This window comes from Diorhabda sublineata, chromosome 3 (assembly GCF_026230105.1).
Source record: "Diorhabda sublineata isolate icDioSubl1.1 chromosome 3, icDioSubl1.1, whole genome shotgun sequence".
Taxonomy (NCBI): domain Eukaryota; kingdom Metazoa; phylum Arthropoda; class Insecta; order Coleoptera; family Chrysomelidae; genus Diorhabda; species Diorhabda sublineata.
The window spans coordinates 37,393,738-37,409,249 of NC_079476.1; the positions used below are offsets into that span (position 1 = coordinate 37,393,738).

A 15,512-nucleotide genomic window follows, 5' to 3' on the forward strand; every position below is an offset into this window, starting at 1 on the left:
TCCTTTGAGATTTGTAGTCATTTTTTGCCCAATTTTTTGCAACATTGAAGCCCTCAAGCCTCAATGTTCACTGGTGATCTAATTGGCCGAAGGACTCCAATTCCATTGACTCACTAAACAATTGATTTCCGGACCTGAAGAGGGACTCAATTGGACCGACTCTGAAAGGCGCACGTTATCCGGCGCGCATTTCAAAAAAGGAAATTATGCTTTCGCACCCTGTATTTCTAGTGATTATTTTTATGGTATTGAGAGGAAATTTCCATTGAATATGTAGTTAATTAAAAGAAATAGATCTTTTTGAATAATAATTAATGATGCAATTATAAATAAACTATAATATTGCATTTATCTTATCCTACTTAGTGTATTGGGAAAAATTCCGCTATAATTGCAGTGACTTTAAAAATACGAATTTTTGATAAAACTGATGACCTTAGGAATATTTTTTTTCTCAAAATTTATCAGCATTCTTGAGTGTGTTCAGTTATATAAGAGCCAAAAATCAAAGTACATTTAGATCGTAAAAATTTACACAACAAAAAAGGTAAGTCACTACTTTGTATAAGTGTATTAATATTTGAAAATGTTTTTAATGAATGTACAAAACTTTTACAAAGTAAAATATATGGAAGTGAACAAATAATTCATGCTTCTAGAAAGATCGCTTTCTAGAACTCGTCCACGACATGGACCGTGAACCCGGTTCTGTTCAATTATGTTGAAAGAATTTAAAGTTTGGTAGATGAGGGAATCCAATTTTCATTGACAAAATATCGGCAGAAATATCGTTTATCGAAGTCAAAAAATTGGCGAAATCAAGGTGAAAGACTCAACTTCGACTAGAAATGTTTCTGGATCAAAGCCGTCACTTACCAGTGCCACTTTTTTCTACCAATTCACTATTCGTAGTTTTCCAATTCTGCTTTCAGTTCTGTCATTTCCAGGTCACCTGATCTCTTAGCCATATCACTATTTTTTATAATACCATGTGACCATGGGTGAATTTATACACACTCTTTCTTACTTATTTACTTTATTTATTTATTATCTCACAATAAGTACATTTAACTATTTGTTATTCTTATTCTTATTACTAAACACTTATCTAATTTTCAATATATTAATTTATTCAAACACACCGTGTATTTGTCTATCTCGATGAGTCTTTTACGAACAATTCATGAACAAAATTATGGAGATATATTCTTCATTAAAAATGATCATATTTTGTGGAACGCAATGATAAAAATGTTTAATTCCAGGTAAGAGTTTTGTCGACTTATGTTTACCGTTAACACAGTGAGTGAAAATTGCATGCATCTTAATAAATATAAATTTCCTACGACCACTTATGAAAATGATAGGTTGCACACTCATTTTTACCTAAGAAAGTAGCTTATTTCACACATGTACTAAAAAATAACAAAACATACATGTATTGAAATGCTTCTTTTTTTAATGTTATATCTGGTCTCGAACGATAGAAAGAATGCGCGAATACAATATTAATCTGGCTGGGTGCCGATAGGTAAAAGGCCAAATTTAAGAAGACTGAAGAAGTAGACAATATGATTTACAAAATCCACTGTAATTGTTGTAATAACAACTTTATATTAACTTTTGTAACGTCTCAGAAAACTAGTAAAACAAAATAATAAATAAATATTTAGTTCTTGTTATGTATCAAATATAGTTACAAAAAGTTTATTGTTCTATTGGTTCTTTATCTGTTCTACAGTTATAAATTGTTTCATAATCATTCTTTACGTTTTTGTCACCTTTACTATTTCAAATAAAAAATATTTTGTACGATTTTTTAACTTTTCAGCACACGTGTTTATATACTTTTCAACACATGTGTGATATTGTTTAATTGACTCTCTTATTTAAATAATACGTTTTTTCGACGAATTTTTTACGTGGTCGCAGGAAAAATAGTGTACAAAGCTCGTTGGAAAGTGTATTTCGAGTAGTTTGGGCACTCGCTGGTACTAGGCTAGTGCAAAACAGTAACTAGTACGAAATATATCACTTTCCACACTCTTTATGTAATATACTATAAACACGTAAACAAATTAGAAAGAAATAAAAAAGTTACGGGCGACCTCTAACTCATAAGTTTCAAGCCAACCCGTTGAGGTATCTGCTCAAAAACATATACCCGATCAGTAGTTTGTTAATCCACCGTTGCAGTGGATGTCATTTAACAGACCTACGGGGATGGTTCCAAAAGTACCAACAAAGAAAACACAATAATGTTACATACACTTTTTCCAGCGATGTTCAATAAACTCGATACCATTTTTATAATAAAATTCGTCAAGCTCCTCAAAACACCTCGTTACTGCCGACACCACCTCTTCATTGTTAAAGCATTATTAAAGCCATTTTTTCAAGTCTGAAAACAGAAAATAATCCGAGGGGGTTGATTCTGGTGAATAGGGTGCATGAGGTAGCAATTCAACTTTTAATTTATTAATTTTGGCCATCACAATAACTGATGTGTGAGCTGGTGCTAAATCTTGATGAACCAACACTTTATTCTTAGTCAAATTCGGTTGACTTTGCTTGATTTCTTCGCCCAAACGTTGCAATAAGTTCGCATGATACTCGTCGTTGAGAGTTTTTCCTTTTTTCAAGATAGTCAATTGGAATTATCCCACGCGCATCTCAAAAAACGGACGTCAAGATCTTGCCTGATATGGAACAGTCTTTGTCTTCTTTGGAGCCGGTTCTCCCTTTTCAGTCCATTGTTTTGATTGTTCTTTTGTTTAGGGTGTTAAGTAATAGAACCACGTTTTATCTATGGTTATGAAACGTCCCAAAAATTTGGCTTTATTTCTGTGAATCATTCGACGGAAACATCTTCACGATGCTATTGATAACGAAGCTTCTATATTGTTAGGGTTAATGCATTTAAATAAAAGTATCGCATCACATGACTGAAAACGTTCACTTTTTTTCAAGCAACTACCGCCATCTCTAGGTCAAGTCAGATACTTATGGTTTCATCCTCGTATAATAAATGATTTAGGTAACTAATTTGAAGGATTGTTTCAATCTATGCCTAAAGAATATAACTGTTTACTTTCTCAAAAAAAACGCTGATCTTTTTGTGACAGTTATAAGAAAAACAATAAACAATAAACCTTAAAAGTTAAATTCTCAAAAATTGATTCGATATTCGAATTCAGTGATTCAACAACAAAGATTCTATTATGAATCCTATAACTTTTCCTAATAGGTAGACAACTAATTATACAGTAATGAAGATTCCTTCCGATACGAAGTTTTATCTTTAAGGTCGTAAATATACAATGAAACAGATTATTATATAATTTAATAGAATACAAATTATGTACTATTATTATAGCTCAAAATACTGGATTTAAAAGAAATCAAATATTTCAAGTCGACAATTTTTGCAGTGTATAAGTTGAAATTCGTTTTAATTTTAAGCATCGACTTTAAGCGTGATATTTCAGTTAATCTAAGGCTAAAGGTGTGTGGCAAGGATGCACTGTATCTTAAATGAAGAAGTTTTATAAACATTTAACGAAAAAAATCATTTCAAAAATGAAAGTTCAAGGAGAAAGAATGCTGTGAAACGCAGTGGTTTTTATTTGAATAATTCAAAATTGTCGAACTTATACATTGAATTTAAATGATATTTATATTAACAATTGGCGTTTTACTTTACTATTTACCAGTTAAGATTTTTTGTATTCGAACTTCTGGGACAATAATATGATGCAATGAAACATTAATTTTCTCTTAACCTATAGTTAATTGCTGTTGATATTAAAATTATCGAAAGTTGCGTAAAATTTATTAAGTAGCAACCGATTGGTTAACTATTTTCTTGTAATATATAAATATTATTGTGTTTAGGTCAATAGCTTCTTCTGTATCACATTTTATTCAAATGAAATATTCAAATATATTTCTATCGACTTTACGGATTGGTAAATCGTTAAATTGAAATTAAAACCATTTCATTCAATAATTTTTTCATACATTTCATCCTTTCTTTCTTTCTTTCTTTTCGCCTGTTTTATTGTCCTCACTCGTGGTCTGTTTTATGTGTTGTTACACTTTTTATTGTGTAAATATTGAATTTAAAAGCACCGGGAGTTGATATTACAAAAAAATTCTGGTATGAGAAATTCCCAAGCGTATAAAAGGTGTTAGTGGAACAATTTACCCACCTCCCACACAAACCAGAAGACATCCCTTCGTTTCTAACACTCATATGCTCCCAAAAAATTCCCAACCGGATGATCCCACCCAGTAGAGAGCTATCACGTGACTTTTCACTCTACATAAACTTGTATCACTAACTGCAATAGCTCGACAACTCGATTACCAGAAAGCGTTTGATGGTGTACATCATTCCAGGCTTGTGGAAATCTTTAGATTTACATCTTTAAAAATTGATTACAAATCAATCCAAAGCCCATCAATACTGGGTGATTCCTGAGCTCGTTACAGTTCTATGAATCTCCCAACCACCATACTCAATGATACGAAATACGGTTGCATCTACCTCATTTAAAATGTGAACGGGCAGCATTTTAAGATTCGAAGATGGTTTGTCCTATGATTATAAGCACAGTAAATGCGAATCAATAACTTGATGAAGAATAAACAGAGTAATTTTAAGAAATTTGTAACTCAGAAGAGGATCGGAGCTTAGCCACAGTCTGTTTCGAACATCAAGATTGTACGCCTCCCTTGAAAATTTTCTTCAGAAGTTCTGTCAATAGAGCCGGAATTGGTTGTTCCGTGCTTCTGCAGCTTCTCCGAATACTGCACGCTGCAGAAGGATTTTATGGACCGTGGGGCATATAGGCTACCATGGATACAGATCAACGTAAAGCTTGACGGTTTCCGTCTCGTAATCTTCGAGTTTTGTCAAGTTCATCTTATGATCACTTGATATCATACTCTTTCATATTGCCGCTTCGATAGATCAGCTTCAACAAACGCTGATAGGGCCCGCGACGGTATGGGTTGTGTATCCTTGTATTCCAGAGATTTAAAATATACTGCTTTCTGCACATCTATGGTTGGATACTTGTAATGATGTTTGTGATGCATGCACCAATAACTCCGTCTCTACTCCACTTTAGAGTTTTCTTGTTTCTCTTTGTTTACTTCTATCATAACATTGGTTGTCAGCTGCGCGTTGTCGTTTAAAAATACATCTGTTTTTTTTCTGTAAACCCTTAACCGCCTTTGTTTAAATTGTGCTTTGACATTTGTGTTTAATTGTCCATTGTAATGTTACATGGGCTGAAAATTTTTTAGAGGACTCAATTTTATTTATGGAACATGTAGGGAGGTCGATACAAGCTTAACTCCAAGTTTGTGAGGTTGCCGCAATTGCCCCCAGCCGCCATCTTAAAAAAAACACGTTTTTCGCGATATCTTGGAAACTATCAATCTTTCAAAAAATGTGTGAAGACATATTTTTCAGCAAATTCCTTTGCCTACAATTATTTCTTAGTGACTTTTTGTCATAAATCCAAAATTTAAAAAGTTATGAGCAAAAAAGTGAAAAAACTTCAACACAAATTTCCTTTTTTACGTAATAAATATGTTTCTATTGATTTTACCAAAAAATTATGTAGAATAATTTTCTAGAGGATCTCTTTATGAAGATTTTCCTCTATACATTTTTTAAATTTGATTCATTTAAAACGCTGTTACAGCTCTCCAAAGTTGACCGGGTTCGTCAATGCCCGGTCAAAACAAAATGTTTACCTTACTTTTATGTTTTTTGTATTGTAAACGTTTCTTTAAACAGATATATTGTCATGAAGCTGATCTAACTTACAAAAATAGATATATAGTAGAGATATACCCTGATATGTGAGGAATATTTTCAACAGTAGAAATAAGTGGTTAGGTTAGGTTTCACGAGTGATGTTATTTTGAACAGCTTAATTGTATATTAGAATATTATATAAACAGTACAAACTACTTAAAAATATGAATTCTGACCTTTATGTACAGAAGCCAAAATAACAATAAAACAGACAATAATAGTTTCACAGAACCAGAACCACCACGAAACAATAATTAATCAAATTTTTTGACTACGTCGACTTTGATGTTAAATATCTAGTTAAATATCTAAGGTATATCTTATCTTATCCCTACAAATAGTTTTTTAAAATTGGTTTTTGGCCGACTAGATCATAGAAAGAGCCAAAGTAACTTATCAGAGGCACCTGGTAGTATAGTTTACTGACCGAGTAAACCAATGTTGTTGCAGTAGTTTAAAATCTTATTGAAAGTTGATATTATTCATCGAAACAACCCCGAGATATCTCCGAGTTAAAGTCATTTCGCGTGATTTCGTGACACCGAATAAAAGGTCGATTTTTTTATTCAATAATAATATTTTATTCTTCATATTTCAATATCTTTTTAGCGTGCATGCGCCTAATCGTTTTTTCGCATATATAATTTGACACATACATCAAACAAAAATAATACTAACTTAATAATATTATTACGGGACGACTACAAAAAGTCAGGATGTGCGATTATGTTTTCTCTGTTCTTTGTAAACAGAAGAACGGACTATGAATATCGAAATTTGAAGTACAGGGACTGTTGTTTATAACGACGACGAGGAAATGGAAAAACTTCGTTGATTACCGGGAGAAAAAAATGTTGCTGTAACATGCCATTCGGCTTGTTACGTTTTTCTTCAAACATTTTGAACATTCCTTTGTTCACGTATTGCGGCACAGTAGTCACTTCTGATTTATTTATTCTAACTTTAAAATTTTTTAAGAAATTAATTTGTTATCAAATGGAGTGGGAGGTCGAACAAATTAGTTATGGCGTTTCTACATTACGAGCTTGCTCGATAATTCATGACGAAATTAATTTGTTATCGATAACAAATTAATTTCTTCAAAAACTAGAATGTGGAAATTAATACGAAGTGACTACTGTGCCACAATACGTGAACAAAGGAATATTCAAAATGTTTGATGAAAAACGTAACAAACCCAATTACATTTGGATGGATGTGTTGTAGTATTTCTATAGAATCTAACGAATTTTGAAAAATATCGGGGTGGACTGTTTCCTGTATCCCACACTATATGTATATACTTATACATGTCACAGTAAAATTGTAAATAACTGTCAAATAGTTCAAAGGAACGCACCTCACGCACTGATTGGTTGACATGCATATGCCACGCGTCGCCATATTTGTTTGTTAATTCGTTTGTTGTCAAATGTAAACAAACAGTGTTTTGGTGATTGTAAATTGATTTTATGTTAAAAGTAACTCGTGGCTTTATAATTAGTTATATGAAATTGTTAGGTTAGGTTAAGTTGAAAGATAAATATGTTGCGCCAATATTTCTGATTTCAATATCCCGAAATTGGTCTAAAACATACTTTCTAAGAGAATTTTTTTTATTTTGATACCATGTGATGTCAGAATTATTGATTACATACTAAATAATAAATAAATATCTGATGCCACAATTCCTGAAGTACATTTATCTGTTTCATTCCTAACTCTCTGGAAGGCCTACCAATCAGGGACAGCCTTCGGACAGCCTTACATCCCAAAATATTGTGAATAATACATATTTTCGTATAGCCCCTAGATGAATGCATTTTTTGTCGTTAAAACAAGAAAAAATTCGTTGCAAAAGAATCGATTAAACATATATCTCGCCTTGCCAACTGTGATTCGATGTAATAAATCTTGAAAACGCTTATACTTTTACTAATTTTATCAGGTGTAAACAATTACAGTAACATCGATTGATGACACTAAAAGATGTTTGGTGGACAAATCGTTATCAAACATATTTTTTGAGGTATCGCTCTCGAAAAATCGGCAAATCTCCATTCGGGAGATCTCGGGCGTCCGTACTTTTTTGAGGGCTAACATTTCGATAACCAATTTATCATCTTCAGAAACTGAAGGTAAATAGTTTACCTCGTGAGTGTTGGTTGATACTGTAAACAGTGTGTTCATTAGACTATATAAACAACGGTTCCAGAAATTCCAACTTAGTTAAAATTGGTTAGCCATGTCATGAGAATGGGAGAAGAAAATGAAACAAGGAAAAACAAGCTCACGCAAAGCCTTGACTCCAACAAACCTTACACATGAAAAGGTTTAGGAATTAAGCTAAAATAAAGAACTTTTGTTTACCATACATACGTCCTTTCTGAAACAGCGAGATTTGGAAAACATAGCTGTTACTCAACTACCTGAGCTGTTGTAATTGCGTATTTGTGACTGTGTGTTTTATCCTCATGCAAGAGAACAACTTTGAGCAAGCCTCTAGTTGTTTTCATCTTCAGATGGTTCATAAGTAGTCAGAGGTAGGCAGAAGATGTTAGTACTCATAAACATGATCTATTTGATATGTTTCATTGGCTCTAATGGTTCTGCAAGTTTAAACCTGATCAAAATGTTGTTGAAACAGCGAGATCTGGAAAACATAACTGATGCTCAACTACCTGAGCTGTTGTAATGGCGGATTTGTGACTGTGTGTTTTATCCTCATGCAAGAGAACAACTTTGAGCAAGCCTCTAGTTGTTTTCATCTTCAGATGGTTCATAAGTAGTCAGAGGTAGGCAGAAGATGTTAGCCTTCATAAACATGATCTATTTGATATGTTTCATTGGCTCTAATGGTTCTGCAAGTTTATACCTGATCAAAATGTTGAAATAGCGAGATCTGGAAAACATAGCTGATACTCAACTACCTGAGCTGTTGTAATGGCGGATTTGTGACTGAGTGTTTTATTGTCATGCAAGAGACTAACTTTGAGCAAGCCTCTAGGTGTTTTCATGTTCAGATGATTCATAAGTAGTCAGAGGCAGGCAGAAGATGTTAGTCCTCATAAACATGATCTATTTGAGATAAGTTTCATTAGCTCTAATGGTTCTGCAAGTTTAAACCTGATCAAAATGTTGTTGAAACAGCGAGATCTGGAAAACATAACTAATGCTCAACTACCTGAGCTGTTGTAATGGCGGATTTGTGACTGTGTGTTTTATCCTCATGCAAGAGAACAACTTTGAGCAAGCCTCTAGTTGTTTTCATCTTCAGATGGTTCATAAGTAGTCAGAGGTAGGCAGAAGATGTTAGCCTTCATAAACATGATCTATTTGATATGTTTCATTGGCTCTAATGGTTCTGCAAGTTTATACCTGATCAAAATGTTGAAATAGCGAGATCTGGAAAACATAGCTGATACTCAACTACCTGAGCTGTTGTAATGGCGGATTTGTGACTGAGTGTTTTATTGTCATGCAAGAGACTAACTTTGAGCAAGCCTCTAGGTGTTTTCATGTTCAGATGATTCATAAGTAGTCAGAGGCAGGCAGAAGATGTTAGTCCTCATAAACATGATCTATTTGAGATAAGTTTCATTAGCTCTAATGGTTCTGCAAGTTTAAACCTGATCAAAATGTTGTTGAAACAGCGAGATCTGGAAAACATAACTAATGCTCAACTACCTGAGCTGTTGTAATTGCGTATTTGTGACTGTGTGTTTTATCCTCATGCAAGAGAACAACTTTGAGCAAGCCTCTAGTTGTTTTCATCTTCAGATGGTTCATAAGTAGTCAGAGGTAGGCAGAAGATGTTAGTCCTCATAAACATGATCTATTTGATATGTTTCATTGGCTCTAATGGTTCTGCAAGTTTATACCTGATCAAAATGTTGAAATAGCGAGATCTGGAAAACATAGCTGATACTCAACTACCTGAGCTGTTGTAATGGCGGATTTGTGACTGTGTGTTTTATCCTCATGCAAGAGAACAACTTTGAGCAAGCCTCTAGTTGTTTTCATCTTCAGATGGTTCATAAGTAGTCAGAGGTAGGCAGAAGATGTTAGCCTTCATAAACATGATCTATTTGATATGTTTCATTGGCTCTAATGGTTCTGCAAGTTTATACCTGATCAAAATGTTGAAATAGCGAGATCTGGAAAACATAGCTGATACTCAACTACCTGAGCTGTTGTAATGGCGGATTTGTGACTGAGTGTTTTATTGTCATGCAAGAGACTAACTTTGAGCAAGCCTCTAGGTGTTTTCATGTTCAGATGATTCATAAGTAGTCAGAGGCAGGCAGAAGATGTTAGTCCTCATAAACATGATCTATTTGAGATAAGTTTCATTAGCTCTAATGGTTCTGCAAGTTTAAACCTGATCAAAATGTTGTTGAAACAGCGAGATCTAGAAAACATAACTGATGCTCAACTACCTGAGCTGTTGTAATGGCGGATTTGTGACTGTGTGTTTTATCCTCATGCAAGAGAACAACTTTGAGCAAGCCTCTAGTTGTTTTCATCTTCAGATGGTTCATAAGTAGTCAGAGGTAGGCAGAAGATGTTAGCCTTCATAAACATGATCTATTTGATATGTTTCATTGGCTCTAATGGTTCTGCAAGTTTATACCTGATCAAAATGTTGAAATAGCGAGATCTGGAAAACATAGCTGATACTCAACTACCTGAGCTGTTGTAATGGCGGATTTGTGACCGAGTGTTTTATTGTCATGCAAGAGACTAACTTTGAGCAAGCCTCTAGGTGTTTTCATGTTCAGATGATTCATAAGTAGTCAGAGGCCGGCAGAAGATGTTAGTCCTTATAAACATGATCTATTTGAGATAAGTTTCGTTGACTTAGTGGTTCTGCAAGTTTAAACCTGATCAAAATGTTGAAACAGCGAGATCTGGAAAACATAACTGATGCTCAACTACCTGAGCTGTTGTAATGGCGGATTTGTGACTGAGTGTTTTATTGTCATGCAAGAGACTAACTTTGAGCAAGCCTCTAGGTGTTTTCATCTTCAGATGGTTCATAAGTAGTCAGAGGTAGGCAGAAGATGTTAGTCCTTATAAACATGATCTATTTGAGATAAGTTTCGTTGACTTAGTGGTTCTGCAAGTTTAAACCTGATCAAAATGTTGAAACAGCGAGATCTGGAAAACATAACTGATGCTCAACTACCTGAGCTGTTGTAATTGCGTATTTGTGACTGTGTGTTTTATCCTCATGCAAGAGAACAACTTTGAGCAAGCCTCTAGTTGTTTTCATCTTCAGATGGTTCAGATGGATAAGTTTCGTTGACTTAGTGATTCTGCAAGTTTATCCTGATCAAAATGTTGTTGAGTAATTTTTAATTCGAACAGCGTGAAGAATTATATTCATTTGCATATGTTTATATATTCAAAATTCTTACGAAACATTCAAAATCAAATAGCTTATCTAAACGAATAAACAAATTCAACTATGAAATCACTAGATAAGATGAAAAATAGGAGGATTCTTAGAACGAGGGTTTAAAGTCCGTTCATTTTGTGTGATAACGGGATTCTTAGTAAATCAATATTATTCATATAATGTAAAATTACACCAGTAGACTAAACATATCTACAAGCGTTGTTATAAAGTTTTTTGGGGTTAAAGTTTAAATGTCAAGGGGAAAGGATAGATCTTAATACATAAGAATAGAATATTTATTGTTTTTGTTACAGTTCATATCAAAATCTATTTGAAATAGCAATATTCACTTTGCTTAGAAAAGCAAGTTGTTTATAAAATCACCACGTGTCGATCAACAACGCTACAGCTCTCAGGATACTTGGAAAAATCTATTTTAATTTTGTAAATTCTGCAACTATTTCATTTATGTTTACATTCAATTCAAGTAAATTGAATCTAGTTTGTTTACAGAATATGTATTTCATTATAATTTAAGGATATTCATGGTCACGCTTTGGAAACTGTCTAAGTAAAGCAAATTTTCCACAAATACAAACTCTACTTATAATATTTTCGTGTTTTAATAATTGAAATATGTATTTTCCTTCACAGTGTGTGTACAAATAAAATTTTTACCATCGATGTTCTAGGATATCTAGTGCATCTCGAAATAAAAATTGTTCTACTCATGCAAAACATTCAAAAACATTGTTTTTTAAACAGCAATTAATCGTTTATTGTAACGAATCTAGTTTTCCACCTATGATTATGTACCAAACGGCAATTCATGTACTGGAAGAGTCCAACTTCACTAAGAATGAAAATTAATGAGTGAATCAAAATTTGAAACAATGATGATTGTTTTTTTCGATATTCACGGAATTTTATACCTTCTCTGTGTTCCTGAAAGTTGGAACTATTTATCAACATTATCATCTTCACGTTCTTACTAAAAGAATAAAAAAAATCTACCCGAATTTTGGAAAGAGCGCCAGCTCATTCCGCACTGTCCTTCAAGAGGTTTCCAGCCAAGTACAAGACCACCCACCTTATACGTCGGATTTTGCACCGTGCGACTTTTATATCTTTCCTAATGTCAAATCTGCATTGAAAGGAACAAGATTTGAGTATGTTGAAACTGTGAAAGAAAAAGGGTCCTGAAAGAAATGACTATTTTGAACAATGGAAAATTCGCATGGAGCGACTTAGCGATAGTGGAAGCATATAAATTCGAGAAATTAATAAATTTATAAAATATAAAAATAAAATGTCTTATATCACCAATTAGAGTCATTACTTAAAACTGTAAAACGGTAAAGTGTCGTGCGTATTTTGGTTTTTCCTAAAACGTACTACTAGATTAATTAAAGAGAATTAGGTTAATTGTATGTCAGTAGAAAATTAGGAAGGTTAGAAATTTGGAATTCCCAAAAGAAACAACTTGGAATTCCCTAGGTCAGGCGTCGGGAAGCTAAGAAATATTATTTTATTGAGGTAGTTCTTCGGGAAAAAGGTATAAGGTTAAAAGTATTATGTATTTTTAAATGCATCGTAAGGATTGTAAATGGCGTGGTCGCAAAAAACTAAATAAGAAGATCTAAATGAGTATTTACATAAAAAAGACGAAATCGCTACTAATGCATGACACAAAAACAATGACAAAAAAAGATGGAAATTAATATCGGAAAGAACAATATCAGGTGCCATCAAGATTGATCGAAATGAATATAAACAATGTATAAATTAATATAAAAAATTCATTGGATCTAGGAAGTAGAAGAAGCTGAGGAAGGACCAGATCAAAGTGGTTAAAAGAAAAGGCAGACATTAGAAGAATGTAAATCAATTTAAAAAAAAACACCAACAATATAAAAAAAATTAACGATCTAGTGGAATGAAAAGACAATTGGTCTACACCGCAAAAAGGATTTAGAAGTATTAGTCGGCTCAATCACCCAAGGGGGCCATATATACAAACAAAAATGTAAATACCAAATGAAATTTATAATCTGTATAAATTAACTTATTCTACGAAAGTTGTAGACTGGTTAAATTAATCTTGATTATTTTCTACCTGGAGATTACATATAGGGTAAAAATAGAATAAATTGGTATTCTTTTAAGATATATTAAGGTCTCATTTTAGAAAATCTTTGCCGCAAAAGTCGAAAATTGTCAGTATTCTACACCAATCGTAAAAAGGAACGAATCGCTCAATTTCTACATTCTGCACACAATAATTTTAAACATTTATTAACAAAATAAAGCAGATACTTATTATAGTAATTATCTAAATTACAAAAGACATGATTATTACATTTTGTTGCTCACAACAATCTATTTTTATTGATCTTTTTCCTGACGTCATTAAAATCTTGATGTGTCCGGTAAGTCAAGAAAAGAATTAATCTATTAGAAGTAAATATTTATATATTTACCTTCTGTCTACGTGCTTTTACGTCAATTTGAATTTTTATCAGAGTATTGAATAAATAATGGTATCATCAAACAATTTAGTTATATAAAGATGAAAATAAGGCGCCAGATGAGGAATACGTAATGATAGCTGAAGTTGATACTATTTTCGGAATATATAGAACCTAAAACCAACGTAAAAAGTTGTGCACTTTATCAATAGATCATATCAGATTAATAGATAAATCATTGATTGTTTAAATTGCACATACTACAACAAAAAACGCTGCATTACGCGTTCTATTATTGTTTATCGTTTTTTCCTCTTCCTTTTCGACATTTTGTCTTACGTGGTCGCCGTCAATGCCCACAATTCTAACATTTCTATCATCACATTTCCAATGTGTTTTATCTTAGAGTTGGACATCCTCTAGGACTAGGTCTTCTTCTCATTCCAGTATTCGTTCTGGCCTCTTCTTTTCACAACAACCAGGCAGCGGTTTCTTAAACTGTCAACATCCAGTAATATGAAGCCGTTGTCGGGAATAAACCAAATTTTATTTATGCAGGTGTATAACTTCCCAAGGTTAATGAACGACAAGACGTTTATATACAAGGAAAGCTTTGATAAGTGAGCGAAGGAAAGTTTTATAACAATATTTGATAAGACGATAAGAAACGTCTGACAAGTGTTTAAACCACTAATTCAAATTTCTGGAAACTTTTTTAGAAGATTTCGAATAATTACAAAGTCTAACTATATAAATATTGTTGAATTGGATTATTAATGATGACTCTACAAGTTGTGAGGAATTATAGACAAGACGACACTTCGGTGATGATCTGCGGACCCCGATTGATGGACTTTGTAAGGTCGAGAGATACTGAACCAGGGGTCAGACATCAAATATTTTTTTTCCTTGAAAAAAAACTTTTTCTTTGACCGATTATAAGACTTGAACTCGAAATAATTAATAAAATGTTATTATTTCATGTTCTACAAATAGACAGCGAGCTTTTTTAGCAAAAAAATAACTTTGAACTCGAGTTCAAGAAGGTATGGAATCCAAATAAGAAGTAAAGCTTTTTGTACAATAGGTAATAATGTCATTAATTAAGTATTAAGTTAATTTAGCTCTTAAAAGTCAAAATATTTTATAATCTATCCGTTCAGCGAACAAAAAAATTACTTTCATGAGCAATACATTCATTCCAACGCTTCTCTAACTTCTCGATGCCGTGCTTGTAGAAAAATTTGTCTTTTGCCTCAAAATAGGCTTCAATTTCAATAATTGCTCCTTCATTTGATCTGAATTTCTTCCGGTGAGCATTTTTATGAGATCACCGAATAGCCAGTAGTCAATGAGGGCCAGATCTAGACTATAGGTTGGATGAGGAAGAAGATTTTTTTCTTCGACATATGAGGCGTTTTCCCTTGATTTTTGAATTCAGAAGATCCAACAACTCTTCATATTCGCTATTGATTGTCTCTCCGTTTTGGAAATGAGCAATATTCCATGAGCATTCCCAAAATATTGAAGCCGTAACCTTCCCAGCTGATTGTTGTGCCTTTGGACGTGGTTCATCTTCTGCAGTTCACTCAGATGATGATAGTTTTGATTCCGGAGTGAATGATTCATCCTTTGTGACATATCGATGCAAAAAATCTTATTTATTACGAGGAAACGTGGCCAAACGCTGCTCTGAATCATCAACAGTTTTTGTTCGACTTTAACGTTTTCCATGATCAAATGTGCATGCATAATTGTAAAAACAATGCCTTTTGATATCTTCACGGCCTCAACTATCTCGGGCAATTTC

The 15,512-nt window shown here is 33.2% G+C and overlaps 2 protein-coding genes across 2 annotated transcripts in view; one reads left to right on the plus strand and one right to left on the minus strand.

Moving 5' to 3' along the window:
• Positions 1 to 15,512, minus strand: part of LOC130441945 (rootletin) — a 68,246-nt gene that overhangs the window by 43,233 nt on the left and 9,501 nt on the right. The window lies entirely within an intron of this gene.
• The window catches only part of LOC130441946 (TELO2-interacting protein 1 homolog), a 34,978-nt gene continuing 19,995 nt past the window's right edge, over positions 530 to 15,512 (plus strand). The window contains exon 1 of the mRNA XM_056775863.1: positions 530 to 547. The gene's annotated coding sequence lies outside the window, so the exon portion shown is untranslated. The remainder of the gene's footprint in view (positions 548 to 15,512) is intronic.